Here is a 24,913-nt window from a genome sequence, read left to right on the forward strand (position 1 = left end):
TTATTATTATTATACTACTCACAAATATTAGGTGATATTTTATCACTTCATATTCATTTTGAAATATCTCCTAATTTTTGTGAGCAGTAAATTTAAATTGGAACGTGTGGTCAAACTTTTTTTTAACTTCTCAAACTTAAATGTGCATCTTGACATGCAGAGGATCTTATTAAAATACAGATAGATGTGGTAGATTTGGGTTGGAGTCTGGGGATCTGCGTTTCTGACAACTTTCAGATTACACAGGTGATCAGCAGATCACATTTTGAATAGGCATCCTACTATATTGCTTTTGGAAATAGTAGACTTCCGTCTTGAAGAAATCACTTACTGTAGAAGATGGAAAGGTCACTGGTAGTCTGTTGGTTAGGATCTAACATCCTCATGAGTGTGGTCTGTTAGGTGCATTTGCTAAAGTCTTGAGATTCTGAAACTTATGTCAGTGGGTTTTGAAAGGTTCTCACATTCCCAGAAAGGAATTTATATTTTGTGTTGCACATTTGATAAAATAATATTAAAGTAATAGACATAGGCATCTATTCTGAATCATCGGTTGACTGTCATATAAAAAGTAATATCATGTGGCTTTGGCACCAAGAGATCCCCTAAAGTGACAGTATTGTCTATAATTTGGTGTGCCTTACAGTGAAAGCCCAGAAAACTTACATTCTAAAGTTTAAGAAATCTGTAGATAGTATACTTTATAAATAGTATTTTCTGAAGGAGACCCTCTAAATTTTAATGAATTTGAGTAAGCCACCTGACTTGCCGGATACTTGCCATCTCTAAAATGAGAGGAGTGGGTTGAAGGGATCTCTTAGGTCCTGTTCTGCTAAAATATAAAAACCTAGAGGTTATTTTTTGGTGGGTGGGACAAGCTTAGAAGCATAAGGCAGGTACATTCATTGGATAACAACATCTGAAAGCAAACCAGAAAGAGAACTGATGTGTCCTGAAATGAGTTGTCATCTCCTATTGTAAATAGCAGTGATATTTTACATTTGGGGGCATTTGCTTTTGTGGCCATTGAACCTTATTCTACTACAAGTTAATTTGCCTATCTAATCCTATCAGAAAATGACTGATCAAATCTACTGGGTCACAAAATTAAAAGTGAATAGTAGAGACATTTTCATTACTTCTTTTCTAGTCACTAAATTTTGACGACAGAGTTCTAAAAAATAATATGCTGCTAGCTGGTGAGAATTATAGGCAACAGAGAGGTAGAGAGAGAGGACATAAATAAGATTTATGGTTGAAAATGTGGAAAATGGAGACTCATTAAATATCTTGAAATCACTATTTTTTTATTGATTGATTTTAGAGAGACAGAGAGAGAAGCATTCATCTGTTGTTCCACTTAGTTGTGCGTTCATTGGTCACTTTCTATATGTCCCTTGACTGAGGATTGAACCTGCAACCTTGCTGTTTTGGGAGGGCATTTTCACTGACTGAGCTAACCAGCCAGGGCCTGAAGTCACATATTGTTAGTTCTAAATAAAATAACTTATTACTAAGGAGTGCAGAAAAATTAATTGGCTAAAAATACAACTTTGGCTTTCATTAATATACTTCTGTTTATTTGTAAAAAGGTATATGTAGGCCTCAGTCACTATTTCTGGAATGAAACTAGTCCCTTCTATTTACGTCTTAGGTAAGGCAACCAATAAATCTAATGGTCTAAACCTTAGCCTGAGGTTCCTAACCTAGGACATGGTTCTCTGGATGCTGGAAGCAATCATCTTCATATTTATTAAGAAACAGAGATCCCATGAGATGATTTCTTTCCTCTGAGAGATCAAAAGAATATTGGTACATCTAGCCTTCTTGTTTTGCAAAAATGATTCAGCAATTTTATGTTTGCTTGAAATAAAATTGCTTTCTGCCATTTTTATGTGAGAAGAAAGTATTTAATATTTATCTCAGCCTTGCAGACAGTTTCAGATCCAGAGATGCAGGAATCACCCCATGACATGATATTGGCTCTTATACTTTTCTTTACTTTTGTTCCTTTTATGGTTCCTGGAATATTTTTCTTCACCATTGAAGTAGACACTTGAGAAAGCATGTCTGCAGGCAGCACAAATAGGTAGAATTTACCACAATTATGAAGAGGCATAATTGGTTTTGGACAGGACATACAATATTGCCATTGTGGGGGTCAGTGTCACGTGACGTAGATGTGCTTTGCTGACTCTTATCCACTGTTTTCAGACAAGTACCTGACCACGTGAAGTCCTGTGAATGGGAGAGGCAGAGCCAAGAATCAGTGTTTCAATCTCCCATTTCACCTCTTCCTGCCTTTCTCTCACCCGAGGGCAGTTTGTGAGTTCTTTGGACATACCCAAAGGGAAGAAATAACGATGAGGTCAGAAAGCAGCCAACATTTCAAATTGTTGGCAGGTTAAACTCATGAGAAGACATGGAATGGGACTACATGAGCCCATGGCAAGAGAGATGCCTGGGAGGGAGAGAAATAAGAGACAGGGTAACCTTGGGTAGGGGAGGAATGGGAAATAATTAAACCTAAATTATAACACTGGGAGCTAGCTTAATGGACAGATGAGTATCAGAAAGAATATAAGCATTCAGATGGATTGAGGCTGTCTCTCAAAAGGCATCCTGAAGAAATAAAAATATGAGAAGACTGAGGAAAAAGTTAGGGAGAATGAATAGAAATGTTAAGTAGAATCCCTGAAAGGCAGAGAAGTGAACTGAGGTCAGGGAGTATTTGGAGACATAATGTCTAAGAATATAAAGAATGCAGTGAAAACTGAAGACCTCATATAGGAAAGGTTAATGGACTACCAAACAGGAGGACTAAGTTGTGTTGGGTTGAATAATGTCCCCCCAAAAGGGAACCTCAGAACTTAATCTTATTTGAAAATAGGATCTTTGCAGATGTAATTAGTCAAGATGACTTTGTACTTAGAGTGGGTCCTAAACTGATGACCTGTGTCTTCATAAAAAGAGAGGACACCCAGACACATGGCTACGTGAAGACAGAGGCAGAGGCTGCAGTGATTCGTCTACATGCCAAGGGATGCCAAGGATTTGGGGCAGCCACTAGAAGCCAGGGGGGAAAAAGGGAGAATTCTGCCCTGGAATGTCCAGAGGGAGCAAGGACCTACCAACTTGTGTCCAGTCTTCTTCTAGCCTCTAAAACTGTGAGAATGTCCATTTCTGTTGTATTAAGCTGCCCAGATAGTGACATCTGTTACTGTGTCCCTCAGAAACTAACACATAACCCTACCCCTTGACCCTTCAACAAAACTCGGAACAAGTTTGAAATAAAAACTACAGTATCCTCCAGTGAATGGGAATCTGATTGTCATTGGACTTTTCTCCATAGAAACACCAGAATGTGAGAAAGCAAAGGAATAATAGTTTTAAAATCTTGTAACAAGCAAGTTTAAGCTTAGAATTTAAATGCTGGCTACCATATTTAAGTAGGAGGGTAAAAGGAAGATATCCTGTGTAAAAGTCTCAGTTAGTCATATGTATTGAGAGCCTCTCTGAAAGTAACTTTAGAACATGCTCCAGGAGAAAAAAAGAGAAACAAAAGTATGTAGGAGGAAGAAATGAAATGTGGGGAATAAGAACAAGTAGGAACTTAGTGAGTTTTGTTCCAAGAAGCAATGACAACTTTAGTTCTTAGGAGTGTGATAGGGTAAATAATGGGAAAATTTTCCACTAGAAAAAGAATTTGAAATGCCGAATAAAATACACAAATATTCACCCAAAAGCATAGGTGAGCTTTGGATAAAAAGGAAGGGGGAAAAACAAAGAAGAAACTAAAAGTCAAAAGAAGAATGAAGCCCTGGCTCGATAGCTTAGTTGCTTAGAGCTTTGTCCAGAAGTGCAGACATTGCCGGTTCAATCCCCAGTCAGGGCTCATACAGGAACATATCTATGTTTCTCTCTCTCTCTCTCTCTCTCACCAATAAATAAATAAATAATTTAAAAATCCCAAAAAAGAAAGATGCAAGGGGAGGATGTCTATAGACCTCTGTAACTAACAAAATGAAATGTACACGATTGCTTGAGTGCGCAAACAACTACAAAAAAAAATGTTGTATATCAGTAACTATTAGGAATTATAACACAGTATCATTTCAACACATAAGAAATTAGACAGGAGAAAGAGGGGGATGAGCTGTGAAGGAGTACCAATATGGTAAGAATATACTGAGGACATAGACGGGATCTGCTTTTAATACTGATGGGAAATTAAGCATTAGTATGGATTGTAATAGGAATACCCACTTTTAAAATAGGAGTGGAATGTATTATTTCATATCTACAGGAAACATTCTGATCTAGCCAGTAGAAATAGGAAAGAGAAAAAAGTGGAAAAGCTGAAATAGGATGTTCAAAATAAGCTCAGAAAATAATTGGCATAAATGTATGGGGTCTAAACTAATCAAGACAGACTGTCCAATGGATAGAAAACAAAGTGCTGTAATATACTGTTTATGAAAACCATTTAAAAGGACACAGACTGAAGATAAGGGGCAGAAAAAGTTATGCTTGTCAGATACAAACAAAAAGAAAAAGGAACAATAGATGAAGGAAGTATAACAAGCAGGAACATGTATGTACATGCAATAATATAGAAAGCATAATTATGGCATTTGACATTGACCAATTGTGGTTAGAAATCTAACAGTCTTCTCAGAAACTGAAGAAACAGTGAGACTAAAAGTAAGCAGAGAAAGTTTTGGATGAATTTGGTCTGTCATATATGTAGACAAATACATGAATCCTTATTCAACAAAAGCAGAATCTATTTTATTTCGGAGGGCATGAGAAGCTGGCACGTGCTTCATCTTTTAATAGATCCGGAAGGAAGCTTTATACTAAAATATTAACATTATAGAGGTTCTTTTCTCTGCAATGTTTTAAAATCAGTCATCACTAACAGAAATATAGCAAAATGTAGTATATGTGTGAAAATGAGATGACATACTACAAAATAATCCTCAGGTTAAATAGAGAATGATAAGAAAAGCAAAATTTTAAAGTTGAGTGATAATAAAAGCAAAATCAGTCAAAATTTGAGAGAGATTGCTAATGAGATACTTTAAAGGCAATATATAGCTTCTGTTACCCAAGAAAAAAAATAGTCTGAAACCCCATAAGTTTAATGTTCAACTCAAGTAATTAGAAAAACTGCAACATGGTAAATCTGAAGAAACAAGTAAGGAAGAAAAATAAAGAGAAACAAATATGAGTTCACAAAATAAGCAACAAAGCACAATTCATTAATAAAAGCAATGAACCAAAAATTGGTTCTTTGAAACACTTAACAGGCTAAATATAATTTTTGCAAGACTGATGAAGAAAAACATATATCCATTAAAAAAAAATAATCAAATTAACATAAAATACAAAAGAAGTAAAATAAATAAAAGAAATAATTATGGATTGCATTTTTATTTTTAAAAAAATATGAGGAGTGATGTCAGAGAAATGGTGCCGTGAGGAGTGCTCCCCATACCTCTCCCCAAAATTTCAACAAGTTCTACAACCAGAGACAGAAAAATCTATCCCTGGAGCATCTGGAAGTCCCACACACTGAACAAGAAGGTATGATTGTGTGAAAAGTTGGCTAAATATATAATCAACCCTGAAGGAAATAAGAGGGAGAACTGAACACTCCACCTTCCTCACTAGCCTGAGCAAGGGCTGCTTTCACTGAGAATGTGGGGGCTGGGAGCACAGAGGGAACCGGGCTGGGGCACAGACGTTCAAGCCAAGGAAAGAGTGTACCTGTGGCGACTCAGCCCATGCGAGCTGACGCCGGCTTCAGACCCCGGCAAAGGTGGGCGAGCGGCGGCCGCCATTAACCCCAATATCCTGATCAGCGAGCGCACACAGTGTACAAGAGATTCCTCCTAGCGCCCCGGGCATGGGCACCCATGTTCCTGGACAGAGGGACAGGGTCAGAGGCCTCTGCATGGACTGCGACCAGAGTCTTGATGTGGCCCCTGCATCCTGAACAGCATGAACAGCAGCGTGCAGGGAGTGCACAAAAGCAAACTTGCCTATGCCCGAACTTCTCCGGGTGGGTGGGGTGCCTCACCCAGCCACTCAGGCTAACATCCTGGGGAAGAAAAAACACAGAAGCGCTAGGGGGAGGGGTGTGCAGGCAGCTTGCAGACTGTCTCTGGAGCAGATCTGAGGATCCAATTGCTGAAATTAGCTTAACCCACAGTCTGCTCACCGCCCAACTGACTTACACGGTTCTAGTTGACAAGGTCTCTCTCAGATCAGCAATCTAAGACAAGAGACGTGATATTTATTAGTGCCTCTTGCTGTGCACGTAGGGGTGGGGGCAACTTCCTGTCAGCTGATACAGGGTGAAAAACACATTCTCACGGAAAAAAACCTCAGAGAACACTGCAGAAGTTAGCCAGTCTAGGCTGTAGGCTTTTTAACAAGGAAGAAGCCTGCGGAAAGCAATCCCATGGAATGCTAAGGCAAATATAACTAGATATACCTGGGGAACTGAACAGAAGTCAACACGCCCCCCTACCTGCTTAAGCTAGTGGCTCTATACTCAGGGCTGTGTGCTAAAAGAAGGGACTTGGCAGCTTTTAAGACCTCCTGTTCTGCAGGCAGCAACTGGGGCATCTTCTTCCCAGCCAATACAGGTTACAAAGTGCAAAAAGCCTGGGGAGAGGGATCCCACAGAGTGCTGAGGCATACTGGACATGCCGGGAGGCTCATAGAAAGGCACCTTGAGAGCAATTGGCTCCCAGCCCTGCCTGATTACGCTGGCAGCTCTGACAGAGCCTTACCCAGGACCCTGCACTGAGTGGGGATAGAGTGGGGATCTGCCAGATTTTTGAGCCTCTTAATCTCCAGGCAGTGGCAGCGGCAACCTCATAGCTGGATCATCAGGCTGCTAATTCAGGAAGGAGAAACTAGGAGAGAGGCTCCGGGAAAATGGACTCTCCCATTGTTGGAGCCTGCAAACGCTAACAAGCCCCAACTACCAACGAGACTGAGACCTAGTATATGACATCGCCAAAGAGACACATCAACTGCAAATCTCTACCTAACATGCCACAGGGGCAGAGCCTGGGGTACAGAGCCACCGACCAGGAAGAGGGAGAGGAAAGAAAAAGGAAGAAGAGAACCTCTCAAAATCAAGAATAATCCACAGTCTTTAAAAGTCTTTATAACTTTTTCCACTTTTTTTTGTTTCTTTTATCTTCTTATCTTTATTTTTTTCTTCTTCCACCTTGACCCTTTTATTCTCTGCTCATCTTATTCTTTTCTCTTCATCTTAAACTACATTACCCATAAGTGTTACATTTCCCATTTTTTTCTTTTCTTTTTTCTTTCTCTTTATGAGGGTTATACTCTAAAACCCTTAACTCTCTCCTTTTCTTACTTTTTTTTCTTTTTTTCCTTTTTCTTTTTTCTTCCTCTATCTTAGTTTCTTCTTTTCTCCCTTAGTTTTCCTCTCAATCGATCCTCACTCACACAAAAATTATTTTATTTTGAATTCAAATTTTTTCTTTGTGGCATTTTGTGTGCATTTTACTCACTTTTTAACTCATCAGCATTCCCCCCAACCTTGGCTCTCCATTCTATGTAGTTTTTGTTCCACTTAATACAATAGTATTTTTTTTCTTTTCCTTGTTTTCCTTTTATCTCTTTCACTATATTTCTCAGTCGACCATTATTTACAAGCAAATTATATTATTCTCGATCAAATTTTTTTCCTTTTTTGCATTTTGTGGGTCCCTACCTCCTTTTTGTCCCTTTATCACTTCTCCCCAACTGAGGCCCTTCGTTATAGGTAGGTTTTGTTCCATTTAGCACAATATAATTCTCAGTTTTTTATGGTATTTTCTCAGAAAGGGACAGAAAAAAGAATAAAAAGAAATAATAATTTTTAATTTTATATATTTTTTTAACTTTTTATTCTCTATTAATTTTCATTAGTGGTATTGACAAAACCACCCTCAGATGCCATTAAGGAAAAGGAAATGAAATATCAAGGATACAAAAGACAGAGATGTAGCACAGATAGATGAGGAAAAATCTATAGAAAAATAATTTAATAGATTTGAAACTTTGGAGTTAAATTATAGAGAATTTAAAATAGAAATCCTAAAAATACTCAGAGATATACAAGAACACACAGAAAGGCAATTTAGGGAGCTCAAAAAACAACTCAACGAACACAAAGAATATATTACCAAGGAAATTGAAACTATGAAAACAAATCAAACAGAGATGAAAAACTCAATTCATGAACTGAAAAACGAGGTAACAAACTTAACTAATAGAACAGACCAGATAGAAGAGAGGATTAGTGATAAAGAAGACAGGCAACTTGGGGCACAACAGAGAAAAGAAGAGAGAGACTCAAGAATTAAGAAAAATGAAAAAGCCCTACTGGAACTGTCTGACTCCATCAAAAAGAGTCTCCATTATATAAGAATAATAAGTATATCAGAAGGAGAAGAGAGAGAAAATGGAAGGAGAACATATTCAAACAAATAATAGATGAGAAATTCCCAAGCCTGTGGAAAGAACTAAAGCCTCGAATTCAAGAAGCAAACAGAACACCAAATTATCTTAACCCCAACAAACCTACTCCAAGACACATCATAATCTAATTGGCACAGAATGACAAAGAAAAAATTCTCAAGGCAGCCTGGGAAAAGAAGAATACAACATATAAAGGAAGGCCTATTAGATTATCATTGGATTTCTTAGCAGAAACTCTACAAGCTAGAAGAGAGTGGACCCTAATATTTAAAGTTCTGAAAGAGAGGAACTTCCAGCCAAGAATCCTAGACCCATCAAAGTTATCCTTTAAATATGAGGGAAAAATAAAAACATTCACAGATACAGAAAAGATGATGAAATTTATCATCAGAAAACCCCCAGTTCAGGAAATACTAAAGGGGGTTTTCCATTCAGATACAAAGAATAAAACAAAACAAAACCACAAGTAAAAGCTTCACCAAGAACATAATAAAACCAAATTTATACTGTGACAACAAAAACAAAAAAGGGCAGAGGATGCAAATTAACAGTATCAAAGGATGATGGAGTGCAGAAGCTCTCATAATATAGTGTACTACAATGAACATGGTAGGTACCCTTTTCATTACTTAATGGTAACCACCCTGGAAAAAACCACCACAGAAGCACATGACTTGAAAAAAAGAAGTAACAGAAAAAAGAAGTATGGATTACAACCAAACAAAAACAAATAATAGAAAAAAAAGGAGAAGAATCAAACAAGATGCAAAACTAACAAAAAGCAATATATATAACGGCAATAGGGAACCTCAAGTGTCAATAATTACACTAAATGTAAATGAATTAAACTCACCAATATAGAGACACAGAGTAGCAGAATGGATTAAAAAAGAAAATCCAACTGTATGCTCCCTACAAGAAACACGTCTAAGCAACAAGGACAAAAACAAATTCAAAGTGAAAGGCTTGAAAACAATACTCCAAGCAAATAACATTCAAAAAAAAGCAGGTGTAGCAATACCCATATCTAACAATGCTGACTACAAGACAGCAAAAGTAATCAGAGACAAAAATGGACATTTCATAATGATTAAGAGGACAGTGAATCAAGAAGACATAACAATCCTTAATATATATGCATCAATCCAAGGCGCACCAAAATATATAAGACAGCTACTGACTGACCTAAAAACAAAAACTGACAAAAATAAAATCATACTAGGAGACCTCAGTATGCCGCTGATGGCTCTAGATCGTTCATCCAAACAGAAAATCAATAAAGAAATATTGGCCTTAAATGATACACTAGAGCAATTGGATATGATAGACATCTACAGGACATTTCATCCCAAAGTGACAGAGTACACATTTTTCACTAGTGTACTCGGAACATTCTCAAGAATTGACCATATGTTGGGCCTCAAAAATAACATCAGCAAATTCAGAAAAATTGAAATAGTACCAAGCATATTTTCTGATCATAAAGCCTTGAAACTAGAATTCAACTTCAAAAAAGAGGTAAAAAAAACTCCACAAAAATGTGGAAACTAAACAACATACTTTTAAAAAATGAATGAGTCAAAGAAAAAAGCAAAGAGATCAAAAGATATATACAGACAAATGAGAATGACAATACGACATATCAGAATCTCTGGGATGCAACAAAAGCAGTAATAAGAAGGTAGTTCATGTCACTTCAGGCCTATATGAACAAACAAGAGAGAGCCCAAGTGAACCACGTAACTTCACACCTTAAGAAACTAGAAAAAGAAGAACAAAGACAACCCAAAACCAGCCAAAGAAAGGAAATAATAAAAATCAGAGCAGAAATAAACGAAATAGAGAACAGAAAAACTATAGAAAAAATTAATAAAACAAGGAGCTGGTTCTTTGAAAAGATCAATAAAATTGACAAACCCTTGGCAAGACTTACCAAGGAAAAAAGAGAAAGGACTCATATAAACAAAATCCAAAATGAAAGAGGAGAAATCATCACAGATATCAAAGATATACAAAGAATTATTGTAGAATACTATGAAAAACTATATGCCACCAAATTCAACAATCTAGAAGAAATGGATAAATTCCTAGAACAATACAACCTTTCTAGACTGAGTCGTGAAGAAGCAGAAAGCCTAAACAGACCAATAAGCAGGGAGGATATAGAAAAAAACTATTAAAAACCTCCCCAAAAATAAAAGTCCAGGCCCAGATGGTTATATTAGTGAATCCTATCAAACATTCAAAGAAGATTTGGTTCCTATTCTACTCAAAGTCTTCCAAAAAAATGAAGAAGAAACAATACTTCCAAACACATTTTATGAGGCCAACATAACCCTCATACCGAAACCTGGCAAGGACGGCACAAAAAAGAAAACTACAAACCAATATCTCTAATGAATATAGATGCTAAAATACTAAACAAAATACTAGCAAATCAAATACAACAACATATTAAAAAATAATACATTATGATCAACTGGGATTCATCCCAGAATCTCAAGGATGGTTCAACATATGTAAATTGGTTAACGTAATACACCATATCAACAAAACAAAGAACATAAACCACATGATCCAATCAATAGATGCAGAAAAGACATTCGATAAAATTCAACACAACTTTATGTTCAAAACACTCAACAAAATGGGTATAGAAAGAAAATATCTCAACATGATAAAGGCCATTTATAATAAACCATCAGCTAACATTATATTAAATGGCATTAATATGATTTATTAATATTAAAACTGAGGGCCTTGGCCAGTTGGCTCAGCGGTAGAGCGTCAGCCTGGCGTGTGGGGGACCCGGGTTCGATTCCCGGCCAGGGCACATAGGAGAAGCGCCCATTTGCTTCTCCACCCCCCCCTCCTTCTTCTCTGTCTCTCTCTTCCCCTCCGGCAGCCGAGGCTCCATTGGAGCAAAGATGGCCCGGGCGCTGGGGATGGCTCCTTGGCCTCTGCACCAGGCGCTGGAGTGGCTCTGGTCGCGACAGAGCGACGCCCCGGAGGGGCAGAGCATCGCCCCCTGGTGGGAAGAGCGTCGCCCCTGGTGGGCGTGCCAGGTGGATCCCGGTCGGGCGCATGTGGGAGTCTGTCTGACTGCCTCTCCCTGTTTCCAGCTTCAGAAAATACAAATATATATATATATATTAAAACTGAGGACTTTCCCCCTTAAATCAGGAACAAGACAGGGTTGTCCCTCTCTCCACTCTTATTTAACATGGTGCTAGAAGTTCTAGCCCGAGCAATCAGACAAGATAAAGAAATAAAAAGCATCCATATCAAAAAAGAAGAAGTAAAAGTTTCACTTTTTGCAGATGATATGATCCTATACATCGAAAACCCCAAAGACTCCACAAAAAGATAACTAGAAAAAATAAACCAATACAGTAAGGTCACAGGATACAAAATTAACATACAAAAGTCCATAGCCTTTCTATATGTCAACAACAAAACATTAAAAACGAATTCAATGGCCCTGGCCGGTTGGCTCAGCGGTAGAGCGTCGGCCTGGCGTGCGGGGGACCCGGGTTCGATTCCCAGTCAGGGCACATAGGAGAAGCGCCCATTTGCTTCTCCACCCCCACCCCCTCCTTCCTCTCTGTCTCTCTCTTCCCCTCCTGCAGCCAAGGCTCCATTGGAGCAAAGATGGCCCGGGCTCTGGGGATGGCTCCTTGGCCTCTGCCCCAGGCGCTAGAGTGGCTCTGGTCGCGGCAGAGCGACGCCCCGGAGGGGCAGAGCATCGCCCCCTGGTGGGCAGAGCGTCGCCCCTGGTGGGCGTGCTGGGTGGATCCTGGTCGGGTGCATGTGGGAGTCTGTCTGACTGTCTCTCCCCGTTTCCAGCTTCAGAAAAATACAAAAAAAAAAAAAAAAAAAAAAAAAAAACGAACTCAAAAAAATAATTCCCTTCACGGTTGTAACAAAAAAATAAAATACCTAAGAATAAATATAACAAAGAATGTAAAGGACCTATATAATGAACTACAAAGCATTATTAAGGGGAACTGAAAAAGATACAATGAAATAGAAAAATATTCCTTGTTCTTGGATAGGAAGAATAAATATAATTAAAATGAACATATTACCCAAAGTAATATACAAATTTAATGCAATTCCCATCAAAATTCCAATGTCATTTTTAAAAGAAATGGAACAAAAAATCATCAGATTTATATGGAAGTATAAAAAACCTTGAATAGCCAAAGCAATCCTAAAGAAAAAGAACAAAGCTGGGGGAATTACAATACCTGACATCAAATTATATTACAGAGCCACAAAAATCAAAACAGCATGGCATTTGCAGAAAAATAGACACTGAGACCAAGGGAACAGAATAGAAAGTCCAGAAATAAAACCACATATATACGGTCAAATAATTTTCTATAAAAGGGTCAACAATACAAAATGGAGAACAGAAAGCCTCTTCAACAAATGGTGTGGGAAAACTGGAAAGCCACATGTAAAAGAATAAAACTCGACTGCAGTTTGTCCCCTTGTACTAAAATTAATTCAAAATGAATCAAAGACCTAAATATAAGACTTGAAACAATAAAGTACATAGAAGAAAACATAGGTGCTAAACTCGTGGACCTTGGTTTTAAAGAACATTTTATGAATTTGACTCCAAAGGCAAGAAAAGTGAAGACAAAGATAAATGAATGGGACTACATCAGACTAAGAAGGTTTTGCTCAGCAAGAGAAACTGACAAATAAACAGTCAACTAAATAGGAGATGATATTTTCAAACAACAGGTCAGATAAGGGCTTAATATCCAAAATATACAAAGAACTCATAAAATTCAACAACAAATAAACAATCCAATAAAAAAAATGGGAAGAGGACATGAACAGACACTTCTCCCAGGAAGAAATACAAATGGCCAACAGATATATGAAAAGATGCTCATCTTCATTAGTTATTAGAGAAATGCAAATCAAAACTACAATGAGATACCACCTCATACCTGTTAGATTAGCTATTATTAACAAGACAGGTAATAGCAAGTGTTGGAGAGGCTGTGGAGAAAAAGGAATCCTCATTCACTGTTGGTGGGAATGTAAAGTAATATAACCATTATGGAAGAAAGTATGGTTGTTCCTCAGAAAACTAAAAATAGAACTACCATATGACCCAGCAATCCCTTTACTAGGTATATACCCCCAAGACTCAAAAACACTGGTACATAAAGACACATGCAGCCCCATGTTCATTGCAGCATTGTTCACAGTCGCCAAGACATGGAAACAACCAAATAGCCCTTCAATAGATGACTGGATAAAGAAGATGTGGCACATATATACTATGGAACACTACTCAGCCATAAGAAATGATAACATTGGATCATTTACAACCAAATGGATGGATCTTGATAACATTATAAAGAGTGAAATAAGTAAATCAGAAAAAACTAAAAACTGCATGATTCCATACATAGGTGAGACATAAAAACGAAACTAAGAGACATGGACAAGAGTGTGGTGGTTACGGGAGCGGTGGGGGAGGGGGGAAAGGGAGGGAGGGAGGGGGAGGGGGGAGGATCACAAAGAAAATCCAGAGGACAATCTGACTATGGGTGATGGGTATGCAACATAATTGAATGACAAGATAACCTGGAGATGTTTTCTTTGAACAAATGTACCCTGATTTATTAATGTCACCCCATTAAAATTAATAAAAATTTATATAAAAAAAGAATATGATAAATTTCTACCAATAAAGATGAACAATTTAGGTGAAAAGTATATATGCATAAAAACTGATGCAAGAGAAAAAAAATCATCAAACCTAAAATAAATTATAACAATTATCAAAATTTAATCCTCCTTGCAATATAAAAATAGGCTCAAACAGTGTGACAGAGAGTTCTATTTAACTCTCAAGGGATAGAAAAATCCTTGTTTATGAAATATTTCATAGAACATAGAAAAAAAGCTAACCTATTAAGTTTGAGTTTGAAAGCAAAAACTGGGGGAAAGATATTGGCCAATTTTATTTATGACATTGAAAAACAGTGAGAATTCTAATGTAGCAGTGTCTTAAAAATAATACATTGTGACTAAGTTGAATCATTAGAGTGAAAGGATGTTTTCAGTGTTTAAAGAATCTGTTACTATAATTTACCATATTAATGGCAAAGGGAACAAGAAATTGTGTCATCAGTGATAAAGAAAAAGCATTTGTTAAATTTTTTTCTTTTTTAAATGGAACCAACCTGTAGCAAATTTGAAATGGGGATTTTTTTTAAGCTTCTTAATGGCCTTCTACTAAAAACCTATGTCAAACATCATTCCTTATGGGAAAAAAGAACTTTAAAGTTATTCCTTTACAGGTTGGAAACAAGACAATCATGTTTGTGTTAGTCCTGCTTCTCAGTGTTGCCAGATCCCTTACCAATACAGTAAGACAAAGAAACCAACAGAATGGAATGAACTGAAATGAGAGAGATAATTGTAGTTATTTCTAAGTAAAATCATATACAGTTGACTTTTGAACAACATAGGTTTAAACTGCTCAGGTCTATATGTGTTATAACAGTTATTTTCAACAAATATAGAGTTGGCCCTTCGTATCCCTGCGTTTTGCATCCACAACTGGGAATGAGCAGATGTGGAGGGGCAAGTTAAGTTATGCATGATTTTCAACAGTGTGGAGAGTTAGCATTCCTACCCCTTGTGTTGTTCAAGAGTCAACTATTTATAGAAAACCAAAGAGAGTCAGCAGAAACTATTAACAGCAATACAAGAGTTCAGCTAGGTTGTCTGTCAGCTTATAAAGGCAACATGTAAAAATCAATAATTTTCCAGTGTACTAAGAGTAACCAATGGTAAACTCTGATGAGAATAAGATACCATTTATAATAGTACATAAATTAAAGCTATCTAACATCTTTAATTTTTACGAGATAGTTGTAAATATCCTAGAAATCAGTATTTGTATCATTAAGGCAAAACTTCCACCTTATGTCTTTGTACCTGTTAAGTGCTGACTCTTTGGGTGCTTCCATAGTGGATGGTATTTGCATAGTCCTCTGTATCTTTTGGGTTATTAAGAACAGTAGAATCATTTTTTTAAGTCTTTTCTACGGCTAATTTCATGCTGCATTGAGAGAGTTGGGTGGATACAACGGACTGAGAGGTCCACTTAACCTGGGCCATTAGGGAAAAATTTGGTGTCCCCTCTTCTCTAGCATCTGACATAGATTCAGAATTTAGTAATAAGTCCAGACTTTGTCCTGTGTATTATGGGAACTAGGTGTAATTACTCCCAGATATTGGTACTAGGAACTTTGTCTCTTAAAAGGAAAATAATAAAATCATTTCTATACTTTATACTACATATAAACAAAGCTTCAAGAGGATTAAATACCTAACTTTTAAGAGTGAAAATATAAAGCTGATAGATGAAAACTTAAGAATATATTTTTGTAATCTTATGGTAGAGAAGGGTTTGTTAAATAAGATTCACAAAGCATAATTCTTAACAAGAAAATTAATGAACACATCAAAATAAACATTTTTTGTTTAATAGAGAGTATGATAGAAAAACTAACAGATGGTGAAAATATAATTGTCATATTTAATAGACTAAGATCAGATTTTGAATATGCAAGGGAATTTGGAAAATAAAAAAGTAGTTGAAAGGAAACCAATAAAAAAGAAGGCAAAGTATAAATTGGAATTTATAGGAGTTATACACACATACACATCTCTCACATGGAAGACAAGGAAATTACATTTTAGAAAAGCTGTTTTGTCTTTATATCAGTAAAAGCTAGGAAATCAGGTATTCTTAAGTGCTAGAAAGGATATGTGAAAATAGAAATATGTGTGTATTACTTCTGGGAATGCAAACTGAAGCATATAATTTATAAAATTTATGTGTATAACATAAAACCCAATAATGGAACTCTATCATAGATACCCAGGAAAATATGGATGGTCATCTCATTGTTACGTGTGGTACAATATTGAAGACAAGGTCACTCTGCAGCACTAGGGGAATGCACAAGGAATAGTACAGGGGAACGCATGAGGGGAATCAGCAGCAAGTGAGTTGCATCTATTTATAGCAAAATGAGTGAGTCTCTGAAACAATGTTGAGAGAAAAAAGCAGAATGAGATTTAAAGCATGATACAATTTACATACAGTTTTAAAAATCATATATAATTGTTGCCCTCAATATTTATTACTCATAAAACGTTTATAAAATATTCAGTGAAGATTATAAAAACAACATTTATCATGAAAAGTAAAGGCCAGTGGTGGGAGAGGAAGGAGGGTGTGGTTGGGCAAGAGCATGAAGGGGGAATGATGATAAGAAAAATGAAAACCAGAAGAAGAGCCAAAACTTTCTTAAACTCATAGTAGTAGCATATCAACCAGAGCCTATGCTTCAGTCAATTCTGTACAGTTATGCTTAAGAGGAAGCAAACTGCAGGAGCAGGATTCCAATGCACTCCTTTCAGCATTGTTAGGTCCAGTGGCTCGAGCAATGTCACCAGGTATGGGTCTCTTTCTTGGCTCTCCTGGCTTCACTGTTGTCTGATATCAGGTAGACACTTTTTAGTGTAACTGTCAGATGGTTCATGTCCTACCAATTTGTCAACATGGCAGAAGGATAGCCCTTTCCCCATAATATTAGCAGCAACCCTCTCATGGATTACCCTTCCTTTGAATGGCTCATTTTTGGTTCTGTGTTCACTCCTGAATCAATCCTGTGATAGAGGCCTAGAATGCCTGGGTCACTTTACATCCCCAGAACCAGGCAGTATGAATAGCCCCATATGCAGAATATTGTAGAGTATAACCCACAGAAAGTTCAAGGTGGGATGGCCATAACTATAAAAGGTGGGTGCTGGGAGTCAGGAAACTATAGATAACTGCAGGGTATTCGAGTCAAGGCTTGATTTGTAAAATGAATTGTAGAATATTTGAAATGAATTGCCATGTTTATTCCAGACAAGAAATGGAAAATGACTAAAAGTTAAGTCCAAATATCTGAAGCTCTACTACTTGCTTGACATTTGTTTCATATGGCCCCACAAATCCATGACAAATAAATAGACTTCTCAAAGAGAGCAACTATAATTGCTGGAGTCGATTGTCTTAGAAAAAATAAATAGTAAATTTCCTGTCTCCCAGAATATTCAAGCATAGGCTAGCCACAAGGATTCTGTACGGAAGGACCTAAGGATTGGGAGAATAGTTGGGTTTGGTCCCTGGTTCTGAATCATCCGCCCAGCTTATGAAAGCATAGATAGCTGGGTTCTTCTCCCATAGTTTCTGATTTCATAGCTCTGAAGCAGGACTTGATCATTTTCAATTCTGGTAAGTTTTCAGGTGATGCTGATTGTGTGGGTCTGGGGAAACATCTTGAGAACAACTGGGTTTGATGATTCTCAACATCCTTATTCAACATCCTTTATTTTTACGGGATAGTTGTAAATGTCCTAGAAACCAGTATTTGTATCATTAAGGCAAACCTTCCACCTTATGTCTTTGTACCTGTTAAGTGCTGTCTCTTTGGGTGCTTCCATAGTGGATGGTATTTGCATAGTCTTCTGTACCTTTTGGGTTATTAAGAACAGTAGAATCCAGTGGTAGAGCGTCGGCCTGGTGTGCGGGGGTCCCGGGTTCGTTTCCCGGCCAGGGCACACAGGAGAGGCGCCCATCTGCCTCTCCACCCCTCCCCCTCTCCTTCCTCTCTCTCTCTCTTCCCCTCCTGCAGCGAGGCTCCATTGGAGCAAAGATGGCCCGGGCGCTGGGGATGGCTCCTTGGCCTCTGCCCCAGGCGCTGGAGTGGCTCTGGTCGCGGCAGAGCGACCCCCTAGAGGGGCAGAGCATCGCCCCCTAGTGGGCATGCCAGGTGGATCCCGGTCGGGCGCATGCGGGAGTCTGTCTGACTGTCTCTCCCCATTTCCAGCTTCAGAAAAAAAAAAAAAAAAAAAAAAAGAACAGTAGAATCATTAAACACATTTATTGGTCTGCTTTATAAAATAGTCATTTTCTTTGTCATTTTTTTTTTTTTTTGTACTTTTCTGAAGCTGGAAACGGGCAGAGACAGTCAGACAGACTCCCGCATGCGCCCCACCGGGATCCACCCGGCACGCCCACCAGGGGCTACGCTCTGCCCACCAGGGGGCGATGCTCTGCCCCTCCGGGGCTTCGCTCTGTCGCGACCAGAGCCACTCTAGCACCTGGGGCAGAGGCCAAGGAGCCATCCCCAGTGCCCGGGCCATCTTTGCTCCAATGGAGCCTTGGCTGCGGGAGGGGAAGAGAGAGACAGAGAGGAAGGAGGGGGTGGGGTGGAGAAGCAAATGGGCGCTTCTCCTATGTGCCCTGGCCGGGAATCAAACCGGGTCCCCCGTACGCCAGGCCGACGCTCTACCGCTGAGCCAACCGGCCAGGGCCTTGTCATTTTTTGTTAAATTTATTTTGATGACATTGGTTAGTAAGATTATTTAAGTTTTGAGTGTACATTTTTATGATACACAATTGGCATATTGCACTAGTAGCCCATCATCGAAAGTCAAATCTTCTTCCATCACCATATATTTGGCCTCCTTTAGACTTTACTATACCCCCAACCTCCTTCCCTCTGGTGACCGTTATACTTTTGTTTGTGTCTATGAGTTTCCATTTCATATCTCACATGTCAGTAAAATTATATGATTCTTAGCCTTTTCTTACTGACTTCTTTTGCTTAGCATGATGTTCTCAAGGTCCATCCATGTTGTTGCAAATGGTAGTATTTCATCTGATCTACAGCTGTGAAGAGTTTGATTGTATATATGTACAACATCTTCTTTATTCAATCATCTATTGAAGGACACTTTGGTTGTTTTCATGTCTTGGCCACTATGAATAATGCTGCAGTGAACATAGGGGTTCATATATCTTTTTGGTGATAAACATTTTCAAATTTTTTGGATAGGTACCCAGAAGAGGTATTGCTGGGTCATATAATTCTATTCTTTTTTTTTTTTTTTCAGTGAGAGGAGGGGAGATAGTGAGACAGACTTCCACATGTTCCCCAGCCGGGATCCACCTGGCAACCTGTTTCTGAGTCCGATGCTGAAACCAATCGAGCTATTTTTATCACCTGAAGTTGATACACTCCAACCTCAGCGGACCCATGCTTGAACCAAACAAGCCACTGGCTATGGGAGGGGAAGAACGAGAGAAGGAGAGGGGCGGTGGGTATTCCCTGGGTGTTTCCTGACTGGGTATTGAACCCAGGATGTCCATACACTGTGTTGACACTATCCAATGAGCCACTGGACAGGGCCCTATTTTTAATTTTTTGAGAAACCTTTATACTGTTTTTCATATTGGCTGTACCAGTTTACATTCCTACCAGTAGTGAATAAGGTTCCTTTTTCTCCACAACCTTTCCAACACTGTTATTACTTGTCTTGTTGATAATAACCATTCTAACAGGTATGAGGTGGTATCTCATTGTAGTTTTGATTTTCATTTCCCTAGTAGCTAGTGAAGTTGAACATCTTTTCATATACCTGTTGGCCATTTGTATGTCTTTTTGGAAGAAGTTTCTCTGCAAGTCTTCTGTCCATTTTTTAATTGGATTGGATTGTTTGTTTGTATGGTATTGAGTTGCATGAGTTCTACATATATTTTGGATATTAATCCCTTATTGAAGCTGTTGTTTGCAATATCACCTCTCATTAAGTTGATTACAGGTTTTTTGTTTGTTTTGTTTTGTTGGCAGTTTCTTTTGCTGTGCAGACACTTTTTAGTTTGATATAGTCCCATACATTTATTGTTGCCTTTGTTTCCCTTGCCTTTGGAGTAAAATTCATAAAATCTTCTCTAAGACCATGTTCCAAAAGTTTAGTACCTATGTTTTCTTCTATGTAATTAATGGCGCATATCTTATATTTAGGTCTTTGGTCCATTTTGAGTTAATTTTTATACATGGGGACTAACTGTAGTCTAGTTTCATTCTTTTGCGTGTAGCTTTCCAGTTTTCCCAGCATCATTTATTGAAGAAGTTTTCTTCTCTCCATTGTATGTTTTTGGCTCCTTTGTCAAAAATTATTTGTCTATATATATTGTTTTATTCTGATTCTCAATTTTGTTCCAATGTTCTGTGTATATGTTTTTCTGCCAATACCATGCTGTATTAATTATGGTAGCTCTGTAGTATAATTTGAAGTTAGGTAGTGTGATACTTCCAGCTTTGTTCTTTTCTCTCAGTATTGCCTTAGCTATTTGGGGTCTTTTTATGGTTCCATGTAGATCTGATGATTCTTTAAAAAATGTCATTAAGTTTCTGATGGGGATTGCATTAAATCCATATCTTGCTTTTTGTGATATGAAATTTTAACTATGTTGCTTCTTGCAATCCATGAGCATGGAATATCTTTCTATTTCATTGTGACTTTTTCAATCTCTTTTAATAATGCTTTGTAGTTTTCACTGTATAGGTCCTTCACATGCTTTGTTATGTTTATTGCTAAGTATTTGACTCTTTTTGTTGCAATTCAAAAGGAATTTTTTTTCATTTATTTTTCTAAAAATTTATTGTTAGTATATAGGAATACAGCATACAATTGTGTTTTGTTTTTTAACCCAATCTGTTATTCTGTGCATTTTTATTGGTAAATTCAGTCCATTTATAGTTAGGATAATTATTGATGTATGAGGATTTCCTATAGCCATTATAATAAATATATTTATTTATTTATGATAGCTTCATGCCTCCACTGGTTCTTCTCCTTAGTGTTTCTGTCTGTTGTTTTTCTTTGGTAGTATTCCATACTTCTTTCCTCTATTTTTTTTTAAGTTGTGTTTCCTAGTTCTGGTGTGTGTATAGTTACCATTAAGTTTATAAAAAAGAAAGATTTATATCTACAGTAGTTCTTTTGAATACATCTAATCTTTGTCCCCATTTAAAAATACTTTACTCCCATCCCTTTATGTCTTTTTTGGTCACAGATTAATTATCCTTATTTACACTGTGAGTTTGTTGGTCATATACTTGTAGTTTTATGACCCTTTGTTCTTTGTTTTAGGTAGAATAACCCCCTTGAATACATCCTGCAATGGAGGTCTTCTGGTGATAAATTCTGTCAGCTTCTGAGTGTCTGGAAAATATTTATCTTTTCTATATATCTAAAGGATAACTTTGCTGGATGTATTATTCTTGGCTTGTCATTTCTTTCTTTCTGTAGTTTGAATATTTAATTGCAGTCTTTTCCAGCTTGTAGAATTTCTGCTGAGAAATTTGATGAGAATCTAATAGGCTTTCTGTCATAGGTTACTTTTATCCTTTCCCTGGCTGCCTTGAGAATTTTTTTTTTGTCATTAACTTTTGACAGTTTTCATACAATGTGCCTCGGAGAAGAACTTTTTGGATTGACGTAATTAGGTGTTTTGTTTGCTTCTTGGATTTGAGGATCTAGCTCTTTCCATGTTTGGGACATTCTCATCAACTATTTGTTTGAATAGACTCTCTGTTCCCTTCTTCCATTCTTCTGGAACGCCTATTATTCTTATATTGCTCATTCTGATGGAGTCAGATAGTTCTCATAAAGTTCTTTCATTTTTGTATGCTCAGGCCTCTCTATTCTTTCCTCTGCACCATTTCTAGATTTTTATCTTAGATATCACTAGTTTTATCCTCCACTTGCTTAGCTCTATTCCCTATGCTTGTTAGTTCATTCTTTATCTCTTTTACTGAGTTCATCTCCAGAATTTCTTTTGGTTCTAGCTTAAAGTTTCAATCTCTTTGGTCAAGTACTCCTTTTATCCTTGAGTTTGTTTCTGAGTTCATTAAACTGCCTATCTGTGTTTCCTTGCATCTTGTTATTTTCAGTACTACAGTCTTGAATTGTCTGTCATTTAAACCACTTATTTCCATGTCTTTATGTTTATTTTCTGAATTTTTATTTTGTGTTTTGGGGTTTTTTTGTCTTTTTTTTGTTTTTTTTTATTGTGAGGGAGAGAGTGAGAGAGGGGCAGACAGACATATAAACAGGAAGGGAGAGAGATGAGAAGCATCAATTCATAGTTGTGTCACCTTAGTTGTTCATTGATTGCTTTCCCATATTTGCCTTGAATGGGGGGCTCCAGCTGAGCCAGTGACCCCTTGCTTGAGCCAGTGACCTTGGGCTTCAAACCAACAATGTTTGGGCTTAAGCCAGTGACCATGGGGTCATATCTATGATCCCACACTCAATCCGGCAACCTCACACTCAAGCTAGTAAGCCTGTGCTTAAGATAGATGAGCCCATGCTCAAGCTGGTGACCTTGGGGTTTTGAACCTGGGTCATCAGCATCCACTGCGCCACTGCCTGGTCAGGCTTCTGAAGTTTTTCATTTTCTTTTTGAAATATTTTATTACATTGGTTATTCATGGTATTTGATGAATTCCTTTTTCTGTCTAGGCATCTCTATATGAATAGTACTTCTCTAGTAGATTGATAGGAAGTCTTTCTGTTATTTTCCAATAGATGGCACTGAATCACAGGTTTTTTGTTTGTTTGTTTGTTTGTTTGTTTTTAACTCTCTTGTATTTTTCTGGCTTTTCTGTCTCTGCAGGGTGGTGGAAAATAATCTGTATTCTCTGGGAATGAGGGCACCTTCTCTGTGATCCAATTGCCCCAGTCCCAGAGGACCAATCTCTCAGGAAAACATGGTTGACAATGGGGCTCCAAATCTGTGAAATCCCAGTGCTGTCCACCGCAGCCAGATGCCACCAGTAGGTCACTTGCAATGTGTGGGGGTGAATGAGCTCAAACAGCCTGGCATCCTCCTTTGTTGCTTTTCCTTCCTTGCATTGGTGACCTTGAACCTCCACAAAGTACCCCCTATGACTTTACCCTTCCCAGAAATTAGTCACAGTGTGCATTCCTTGCTCAGGAGAAAGATGTTTCTATAGTACCAGTTCTTGGCTTTGCAGATAATGTGCTCTACAACTCAGCATGAAGGGAGTGGGGTGAGCTCTGGGAGGTTCAGGGAAGGAAGCCAAGCTTTGTGGCTTTGTCTCTCTGCCTGGAATGCCAATTGCTAGACTATTATGGCCTCACCTCTGTGCTTCATCCTTGCATTGGTTACTGGGCTCAGCCACTGATAGAAATGTTTACTCCTGCAGGAATGCTCAGTGAATCTCCTGGCTCCTCCTGGATGAAGGAAGTGCCAGCCACAACCTGTTTTCTTCCCTTTAGGGACAGAGCCCCACAGTGAAGTCTGGGCTGCAGGGACACATCTATGGTTCATCTCAGTTTTTCTCCCTTCTTATCTCCCCAGTTCACTCCCACTTGCTCACCTTTCAATGTTTTGACGTGTGGACCTCTCAAATGCATTTGTGTATTGAGCAGGGAATCCTTTTTTGAGGTATAGCTGCTCAAATTGTTGAAAGTTCAAAGGGAGAGACCAAGGGGATCTCTATGCTGCCATTCCCCTGATGTCACTCACCACTTCCTGATACTATTCTTTTTTGTAATCCTGTGCCTGTTTTTCCATGAGTTGATCTATCTTCATCAGTTTTATAGTAGGGATATTCCTGAATTAGAAAAATAAAGTGATTTTCCAAAGAGGGTATGTCTTTGTCCTTCAGAAAGTAACTGTGTTATGTATATCAGCTAAATGACAGAAAATCATTCCTGGGTGTCCTAGCTACCAAGCACCGAATCTTGCTCCTCTCATCCCCTCACCCTATGACGTAGCTTTGCCCCTGAAGAGCATATGAAACACTCACACACCTTGCTGCATCCTGGCTCTGTGTCAACAAGGAGTTATTCTCATCTTGAACTCTTACTTTGCTCCTTCCCTTTTTTTCTCAAATATTTTCTCTTTAATTTTGGAAAACTTACTGTAATAGTTCTCTGGGAATGCTTCTATGTTATTGTAATTGTAGACAAGTTCAAATAGTGTTTCTACTTTTTCTAAATTGCTTTTATATAAACAAAGATAAAACCTTTGAGAAAGCATTTATAATTAGATGGTTTAGAAAAGTAGTTTTCAACCTTTTCTACACTTGGGGACTCATGAAAATAGGAGAATTATTTCGAGGACTGCTAAGGCAGAAATCACCCTGAGCATAAGAGAATCTGACTACAATCATTGGGTCTGTAATCTTTATACAACATCAGGGTGCTTAGCTCTTTCACAGACCAGCGCAAATTTCTGATAGACTGGTTCATGGACGGGCAGTTGAAAAACACTGGTTTAGAGTAAATGTTTAACAATGAAAGAGTTCAGCCTAGCAACAATGATAAATTGATGGATGAAAAATAGAAAGCACCTGACAGATAGGGCCTGGTGGATTTGGGTTAACGTGGCAACCTGAGATGCAGAGGGATTAAGAAGACCATTTTGTCATCCCTGTGAAAGCTTTGCTTGAAACCACTAACTCCAGTCAAGACCATCCTGGTA

The 24,913-nt window shown here is 38.0% G+C and overlaps 1 protein-coding gene across 1 annotated transcript in view; it reads left to right on the plus strand.

Annotated features, from left to right (window-relative positions):
• The window catches only part of FHIT (fragile histidine triad diadenosine triphosphatase), a 1,908,162-nt gene that overhangs the window by 891,818 nt on the left and 991,431 nt on the right, over positions 1 to 24,913 (plus strand). The window lies entirely within an intron of this gene.

Source organism: Saccopteryx leptura, chromosome 10 (assembly GCF_036850995.1).
Source record: "Saccopteryx leptura isolate mSacLep1 chromosome 10, mSacLep1_pri_phased_curated, whole genome shotgun sequence".
Lineage (NCBI taxonomy): Eukaryota > Metazoa > Chordata > Mammalia > Chiroptera > Emballonuridae > Saccopteryx > Saccopteryx leptura.